The following is a 9,029-nucleotide window of genomic DNA, read 5'->3' on the forward strand; positions in this document are numbered from 1 at the left end:
GCATTGATCACATATCTTGGGGAACCCAGGTTTCTTCTCCAGGGAGGGCCCAGCTCACGCCATTGGGCGAGAGACAGATCCATGGTACCAGCCACCATGAGGCTTCAACCTCAGCATGAACAGAGAGCTCAGGCAACAGCTATGGGCAATTGGATTGTAAGAAGAGGGTCCCTCTTGACACAAGGGTAAGAGGGGCCAATACAGGACAAAGGAGAGTCCTGGGACAGGGCTTTCTCAGCCCAGGATGTCAGGCTCTTGGCACAAGACAACCAAGAAGGAGCTATGGAGAGTTCTGTAGAATCCTCTTCTTTGTTTGGGGTTTGGAGGTGCCCAGATGAGGCCCAGCTGTGAAGCAATGTAAGCTGCTGTGGGGCCTTGGGCTTTCTTTTGGAAGTTCTGTTTCTCTCTGATTCAGCTGCAGTTTGTTAGGTAGTTTTCAGATTGCAAAGGTCCAGGCCTTTCATATGCAAAAGCCTCTGCCACAGCTTGGGTGGGGCGGGGTCTCCGGGGATTAACAGGGTGGGGCAAACAGCTATGGCTGACACTCAGTTCTACCCTAAGAGGCCCGAGTCTCAGTGTCCCAATAGTCGCTGCAAGCACCTCGAGTTCCACTCGCTGCCAGTCAGCCCAGTTTCTCCCCGTATGAGTCTGGGTCCCCAGAGACTAGCCCGGAACTGGAGTTCAGAGCAGTCGGGAGCTTGAGACTCCTTTCTGATTGAGAAAGACAATCGTGTCCTCAGCCACCAGCCCTCTCCGCATGCACCTCCGCACCTTTGTATTTACTTCGGCACCGCACCTCCTCTGAGTCTCAGTGTGCTTTTCTTTTTCCTTCTAGTTGTAGAATTTCCACTCAGCCAGCCTTCCTGTGGTTCTGGATGATGTCCGTTATGTCTTTTAGTTGTATTTTTGAAGTGGTTGTGCGAGGCAGCAATCTCTGGTGTTTACATATGCCGCCATCTTGGTTTCTCTTCCCATGTCAATTTTAGTTTGTTGTTATTTTTTTCCAATATATCTGCAGAGTCTGAGCAAAGTTTTGAAGGTATTTGGAGGCAACCAATTGCTGTGTCTCATTTTTAGTTTGTTGTTGTTTTTTTCCAATATATCTGCAGAGTCTGAGCAAAGTTTTGAAGGTATTTGGAGGCAACCAATTGCTGTGTCTCCTTCACATCAATGTTTCTCTCTCTGTCTCTGTCTCTCTGTCTCTGTCTCTCTGTCTCTGTCTCTGTCTTTCTCTTTCTCTTTCTCTTTCTCCTTCCTCCCTTTCCATTCTAAAAACCAATGGAAAAAATATCCTGGTGTGAGGATGAAAAATAAAAACAAAAATAAGAAAAACCAAAGTTAAAAACCAGCCACCCATTTTTTCTGTCTCACTTTAGCCTGTGTTCTGTCAACCCTTAACCTGGAGGATTTAAAAATACAGCTCAAATTAAGTCTCTACCACAAGCAAGGGAAGGTTCTGGATCCAAGAGACAACTCACCCAAGTTCACCCAATGGGCAGGGAGCTGGCAGGCTCAATGGGCCCTTCGTTGGATCCTAGCACAGGTCTGGGTCCGAGGGGTGGTCCTGGATGAGCTTTGGAATCCGGACACACTACGCCAAGTAAATGTCAGCATAGAAAAACATTAAAACCTATAGAGAATTTTTGTGACTACTTGAGCCACAAGGACAATTGCTGGGAAGCAAAATCTCCAACCCCAGCAGGTCCAGGGATCCCCAAAGGTGTGGACGGAGTCGTTGAAGAAGGAATGACACGGAGACAGCCTTCAGTTGATCAGCAGCCTAGCCAGGATCTCCAGCCAAATTCTGGTCAGGATCTCCAGCCAAGTTCTGGTTAGGTTCTCCAGCCAAGTTCTGGTGTTTATTGTCTTGTTACATCTGTATTTATACCAGTTGATTTTAATCCTGTCAATTTCTATTGCAAAGGTTAGGGCGTTTCTTATCTCCATTCCAGGGAGTAAAGATTATGTAGCTTAAGCGTGATTGTTTGTAGTTAAAGTGATTAACTACCCGCCTGGCACTTAGTTAAGGGGTTGTATCCCCTCCCTAACCTCAGGGAAAAATCCCCACCTGGGGAAACAACCTTTCTGGGAGAGGTGATCTTGGTTAAAACACATAGCACTAAGGGGAGCAAACATATTAAGAACAGTATGCCATATACACCAGGTCCCTTGAAACATATGCTGTGCAGATGTTTCTTTCCTGCAGCGACTGTGTCAAGCAGCACGGATGGACTGGCTTCCGGCAATCCCTTGCTGACCTGGAGCCTTGGGTGCCCGTGGAGTCCCCAGGCAAGAGCCTAAGGTACTAGCACCTTGACGAAGCTCTCACTGGTACAGGAAGGAAATAGAGTGATGGTCTTTCCCCTTTGCTGGGTTATGGCCGAGTTCTCACTTCCCCTGCTGCTGCTTCCTCCACCCTCTAGAGCAGTGGTTCTCAACCTTGGCTGCACATTAGAATCACCTGGGAATCTTTTTAAAATCCTGATTTCTGGGCCTCATCCTCCGAAAGTTCTGTTTCTTTGTTACTAATGTTGTGGCCTCACCCCATAACAAAGAAACAGAATTTCCGGAGAATGAGGCCCAGAAATCAGGATTTTAAAAAGATTCCCAGGTGATTCTAATGTGCAGCCAAGGTTGAGAACCACAGCTCTATAGGTCCCGTCCTCTTCCTCCCCTCCCAGCTAAGGATCAGGCAGTAAACAGGAAGGACAAGACCATGTGTATCTTTCAAGAAGGCAACTTTGAGGAGGGGGCAACCCCACCCTCAAAACTCCAGCTGGATAACTGCTGCTGGTTGAAAGCTGACAATTACAACTGACAATAAAGTCAAATCAATCCATGGAGTCTGCCTAGGTTTACAAGTGAAACGCCCACTATGCTCTTGACAAAATATGCTTGTAGTGATCCCCAAGGCGCATGAGGAGCTGGCAGCCTGGGCAGTCTTTGGTGACTCTGGAGGTGAGCGGGGCAGACTTCGCCCTCATTTTACAGCCAGGAGGCACCTGCGATTAGGGTAGCCGTGTCTTGTCCAGTGAATCCCTAGGGTGGGGGTGACACCAGGTCTGACCCAGGGTCCAGGAAGCTGCCTGCTGCAGCTGGTGAGCAAACACAGGTGCTCTCTGCACCAGGGACACAGACACAGACGTGGTGAGAGTGAGCCAGGTGGAGGGTGGTTTCAGATCCAGGTGTGACTCTGCAGAGACTTCCCGGCACCGGAAGCGGGGTGGGGGGGCGGGTGGCGGGGGTCGGGCGAGGAGAGGATAGCTGACTCTGGGCTGTCCTGCTGTGCTGCCCGCAGAGAAAAGCACCAGGAGGCCCGGCTTACCCAGCATTCCCCTCTGTGCTGGGCAAGGAGCCTGCCTTGAAGTCAGTTCAGGGTCTGGGGTTGCCGCAGGCTTGTCCAGTTTCACTCACATACACTTAGGCCACGTTCCCTTAGCTTGTTTCCATGTCTGTAAAATGGGGGTTGTAAAACCAGTGAGAATTCTTTAATATATGTTTATTCCTCACTGGAGGACTTTTTTCCATTGATTTTTAGGGAGAGTGGAAGGGAAGGAAAGGGAGAGAGAAAAACATCGGATGTAAGAGAAACACACTGATTGCCCAGGCCTGATCGAACCTGCCACCCAGGTACGTGCCCTTAAAGCGGGAATTGAACCCGAGATCCTTCAGTGCGCAGGCCAGCGCTCCAATCACCCAGCCACACTGGCCAGGGCCCGGTGAGAATTCTTATGGGACCTCAAAGTTTGATCCACACCTTTTGGTTCAGGAACCTGGACCTGCTCTTCTACCTATAATACCAGGGCCTCAGGCGCCTCCCCAGAGCAGTATGTGATGCCTTTGGGGTTGTGCAGCCACGAAGCCCACCCCCAGACCACTCCTAGCACCATGGTGGCTATGGTACCCACTAATTCTCCATTATCATGGGCCCACATGTCCTCTCTAAGAGTGAGATAGATGACCTGGCCGGTGTGGCTCAGTTGTTTGGAGTGTCACCCCGTACACTGAAAGGTGGCGGGTTCGATTCCCAATCAGGACACATAACCGGGTTTCAGGTTCAATCCCCAGGTTGGTTGGGGCACATATGGGAAGCAATCGAAGAAGTTTCTCTCTCACATCGATATCTCCCCTTTTTAAAATCAATAAAAAGCATATTCTCAGGTGAGGAAAAATAAAATAAATTTTAAAAAGAGTGAGAGAGAAGATGGGGCTTTGTATTCTTCTGCCCACCAGAGCCTCCCCAGCCCCGCGCCCGCCCAAAGAGAACAAAGACTAGGTCCAGTTCTGTCCCTCCCTGAAGGGGCCGGCGGAGGGCCAGGCCACCTCCTGAGTTTCCCTCCCTCTGCGGGGAAAGTTCTACCCCACCTCTTTCCAGGCAGAGGCAGATGGGGGTAGGGATTCGAGAGGAAGTGTTAAAGTGCCATTGAAATGCTAGCCTTGGTGGGTGGGAGTCTCCATATCACTGGCATTCCAGCCCCATCACCGTCCCTGCTTCAGGCTCCAACTTTAACCCTTCAGTTTCCAGATCCAACCAAATCCTGGTGGACCAGGGGACCTAAGAGAGGGGCTGGGGCCTCCTGGCCTCTATCCAAGGAGACCTGAGGGCGGGAAATGCATTCTTGTCTAGGTGCCCTAGGAATCTGTCCTCTGCCACACCCACCCCCTGCTGGTCTCTCCAGTTTGGCGACAAATTTTCCCCCTTTTACTCTCCCTCTAGGCAAGCGCCTTATCAAAGAGAGGAAGAATGGGTGTGTCCAGGAAGGAAGCTGAAGGGCCAGGCCAGGCTGGAGGTACCTCCCGCAGGGACTGGTTTCTGGAGGTGTGGGTAAAAGTGGGGGGATCTTTATCATCTGAGCATCCATCTCCCATGCAGCTGGCCAGTCCTTAGCAGTGTGGGGTCTCCCCCTGCTTGAGTGTAGAGATTTGGGGCCAGAGAACTAAGATCTAAAAAAATTAGGGTCCTGCCCTAACCGGTTTGGCTCAGTGGATAGAGTGGGCCAAAGAACTAAGATCTAAAAAAAATTAGGGTCCTCTTATTGCCTTCTTGGGGCACTACCATTACCTGGAGTGCGCAGCACCACACGAGGCCCCGTGACAACGTTAAGGGTTTGCTTGTTTGTTCGTTTATTTGTTTTTAATATATTTTATTGATTTCAGAGAGGAAGGGAGAGGGAGAGAGTGATAGAAATAACTCTCTATCCCTCTCGCTTTCTCTGTAAAAAAAATCAATAAACTGTATTTAAAATAAAAAAATAAAATAAAAAAATTAGGGTCCTCTTATTGTCTTCTTGGGGCACTACCATTACCTGGCGTGCACAGCACCACACAAGGCCCCATGACAACGTTAAGGGTTTGCTTGTTTGTTCGTTTATTTTATCCATTGAGCCACACCAGCCCGGGGAACGTTAAGGATTTAGAGCTGCCTGTGGAACTGGTGGGCCCTGGAAGCAAGGCTGACCCACTGTCCCTGTTTCCCCAGGACGCAGCACTCAGGGCTCAAACCAGAATGTCCCAGGCAAGTCAGGATGAGTTGGTCACCTTATGGCCAAGGCAGGAGGCAGACTTGCTCTGGGTGTGGGGACCACAAAGGCCCTGTGCTGGCTGCCCAGGATGGGAGGCCTTGTGGGCCGGTCAGTGGGCCCTCCCAGAGACCCCTGCTTGCTGAGTCCGCCTGACACCTGCCCAAACCTGTGGGGCTGGATTCCAGGCAGCCCTGCAGACACCCTAGAGCAGTGGTTCTCAACCTTCCTAATGCCGCGACCCTTTAATACAGCTCCTCATATTGTGGTGACCCCCAACCATAAAATTATTTTCATTGCTACTTCATAACTGTAATTTTGCTACTGTTATGAATCGTAATGTAAATATCTGATATGCAGGATGTATTTTCATTGTTACAAATTGAACATAATTAAAGCATAGTGATTAATCACAAAAATAATATGTAATTATATATGTGTTTTCCGATGGTCTTAGGCGACCCCTGTGAAAAGGTCATTCGGCCCCCAAAGGGGTCGAGACCCACAGGTTGAGAACTGCTGCCCTAGAGGGAGCCTACAGAAAGCTTGCTTCTATTTGCCTTTCTTCTCAGACACCCCCTCTCCCCACGCAATGTGAGGCCTGGGAGGCTGGAGGAGCTGGACAAGCCCACCCCGAGATTCCCTGTGTCCATCACAGCCTGCTGGCATCAGCACCCCCCTCCCAGTTCTCAGGCATCCAGAGTCAGCCCCACTTACTGGACAGCACTTCCCACGGCCCTGTGGGGTGGTACGAGACAGGTACCAGGGGTAGAGGAAGCCCCAACCACAGTAGCTCATTTGCAGACCCACCGATGAGCTCTAGCCTCAGTCTCCCCATTTTAGGGGTTCTTAAGCTTTTTTGGGTCAACCATCCCTTTGCAAATCTGATGAAAGTATAAACCTCTCTTAAACTATCCTAAAGAGCAATGCACCAATCTGAAATTAGAATCATTTATAGCCCTGGCCGGGTGGCTCTGTTGGTTGGAGCACCGTCCAGATGGGCCAGGGTTTTGGGTTTGATATCTAGTCAGAGCGCATACAGGAGTCGCTAATGATGGCGTGAATGGGTGGGACAGTGGTAGATGTCTCTCTCTCAATCTTCCTGTCTCTAAAATCAATTTAAAAAATTTTAAATAATTATTTATAAATAGAGCCCCATTGAGCAGATGAGGAAGCACCCAGCGCCCTCCCCTCCCCCAGGGTTGTAGAGTGGTGCAGGGACCAGGTGTGTGGGGGGTACTCCTAGCCCTCCGGGGCACCTGTTGAAGGGCACTTCCTCCCAAGTGGTCAGGCCTCCGGTCTTCCTCAGGAGGCATGGAAGCGAGAGGCTCCCCCCAGGCGCGGCTGCCTTTGAGAGTCCTCACAACCATCTTGTTAAGTTGGAATTTTCATCAGCCTCCCCCCCACCCCCCACCTCCCTGCCTTTTACACAATAATTCTCAGCACCCAGGGAGGGGCTTAAGAGAGTTCACGGACCCCCCCCCCCCAAAGGAGGGGCTCATGTTTGTGGATCTCAGGAGGTTTCTCAAACGGGTCTTTGACCCAAGGAGGTTAAGGACCTTGACTTTCCAAGATCTGTCCAGGTGGGTAGGGCAGGGTTTGAGCCATGGTCTGTGACTCCCAGGCTGCCCTCCACAAGGGGAGTGCCAGGGCTCCAAGGGGTTTTGAGGAAGAGGGTCTTTCTTTTTTTCCTTTTCTTTTTTTTGGAGTCAAATCTACAAATCCATTGCGAAATTTGAGTTCATTAAGATTTATCCCCATATTTTCTTCTGAAAGTTATAGTTTTACACCTTACATTTAGGTTGTTGGTCCATTTTGAGTTCATTTTTGTCTATGGAGTTAGATAGGGTTCCAACTTCGAGACTTTTCTTTTTCTATTGAAAGATCTTGGCATCCTTGTCAAAAATCAATTGTACATCAATATTTTGGTTTATTTGTGGACATATAATGGTACCCTTTGTGCTACAGAGCTGGCCTCATGACTTCCATAAAATCTAGAAAGACAATATACCCAGCTTTTGACTGGTTAGTTCTTCATGTCATCAATCTCGATAACACATTATGAGAACTACTAATATAAAAATCATTTGACCATGCTTAAAGAAATACTAACAGCCCTAGCCGGTTTGGCTCACTGGGTAGAGCGTCAGCCTGCGAACTGAAGGGTCCTGGGTTCGATTCTGATCAAGGGCACATGCCCAGGTTGTGGGCTCCATCCCCAGTAGGGGGCATGCAGGAGCCAGCCAATCAATGATTCTCTTTCATCATTGATGTTTCTCTCTCTCCCTCTCCCTTCCTCTCTGAAATCAATAAAAATATATTTTATAAAAGAAATACTAAAATATGATATTTGTAGGTAAAGAGCTATAATTTTTGTCTTTCCTTTGCCAGCAGAAATAGCAGGTTGAGCTACTGTGTATTGTGTGTGTGTGTGTATTGTGTGTGTGTGTGTGTGTGTGTGTGTGTGTGTGTGTGTGTTTACCTCCAGCCTGGCTGGTGTGGCTCAGTGATTGAGTGTCGACTCATGAACCAGGAGGTCACGGCTTGATTCCCCATCAGGGCGCAGACCCGCCGGGGTTGTGGGCTGGATCCCCAGTAGGGGGCATGCAGGAGGCAGCCGGTCAATGATTCTCATCATTGATGTTTCTATCAGAGCGTCTTTCTTGAGGATGATGAGGCAGGGTTCAAAGAAACCCGAGTCACCTGGGCCTAACCCCTGTTGCCTTTCTTTGTGGAATCTCACCCAGAGTAATCACTCACTTCCCGTGGGCGTGGGAGGGGTCCTGGGCGTCAGCTCCACCCGGTGCTCTGTCCCTGCCTCTCTCCTTTCACTCCAGGCCCTGAGGGCTCCTCCCCCAGCCCACAACGGGCTCTTTATCCCCGGGCCTCTAGGGACTGCAGCCTGGCCCTCGGTTTCAGTGGAGGGGGTGGAGAGGGCATACCTGGGCTGAGGTAGAAGCGAGGGGGTGGTTTTCTAGGCCGTTGCCTGGACGATGCCACCTGAGCTGGGCGCCAGGCACCTGTCGCCTAGGAAACGGTGCGGGCGGGGCCCCTCCCCCTGGGAGCCGCCAGGGCCCTGGGCTGAGACAGGAGGCAGATCGAATTCCGGAGAGACCTAGCGCTGGGTAGGGGCGGGTGGGGTTCTCGATACTGGAAAAGCTGGGGTACCCTTGCATCATCATGAAATGAACCAGCCCGGAAGAGCGAAGACGGCGAGGGAGGGGTGGTTGGGGTGGATTTCTTCTTCCTCTTTTTTTTAGAGAGAGAGAGGATGGGAGAGAGATCTGTTGTTCCACTCAGTTATGCATTCATTGGTTGATTCTTGCATGTACCCTGACCGGGGATGGATCTCCAAGCCTTGGCATATGTGGAGGACACTCAAACGAAATGAGCTACCAGGCCAGGCCTCACCATTCCTTTGTCTCTGGGTTCCCACAGGCATGGATGTTCTTCTTTCCTCCCCTGTTTCTTCCGGGTCATGGTATGCTCTTTCCCCATCCCCGACACTTC

This window comes from Myotis brandtii, unplaced genomic scaffold, assembly GCF_000412655.1.
Source record: "Myotis brandtii unplaced genomic scaffold, ASM41265v1 scaffold1738, whole genome shotgun sequence".
Classification (NCBI taxonomy): Eukaryota; Metazoa; Chordata; class Mammalia; order Chiroptera; family Vespertilionidae; genus Myotis; species Myotis brandtii.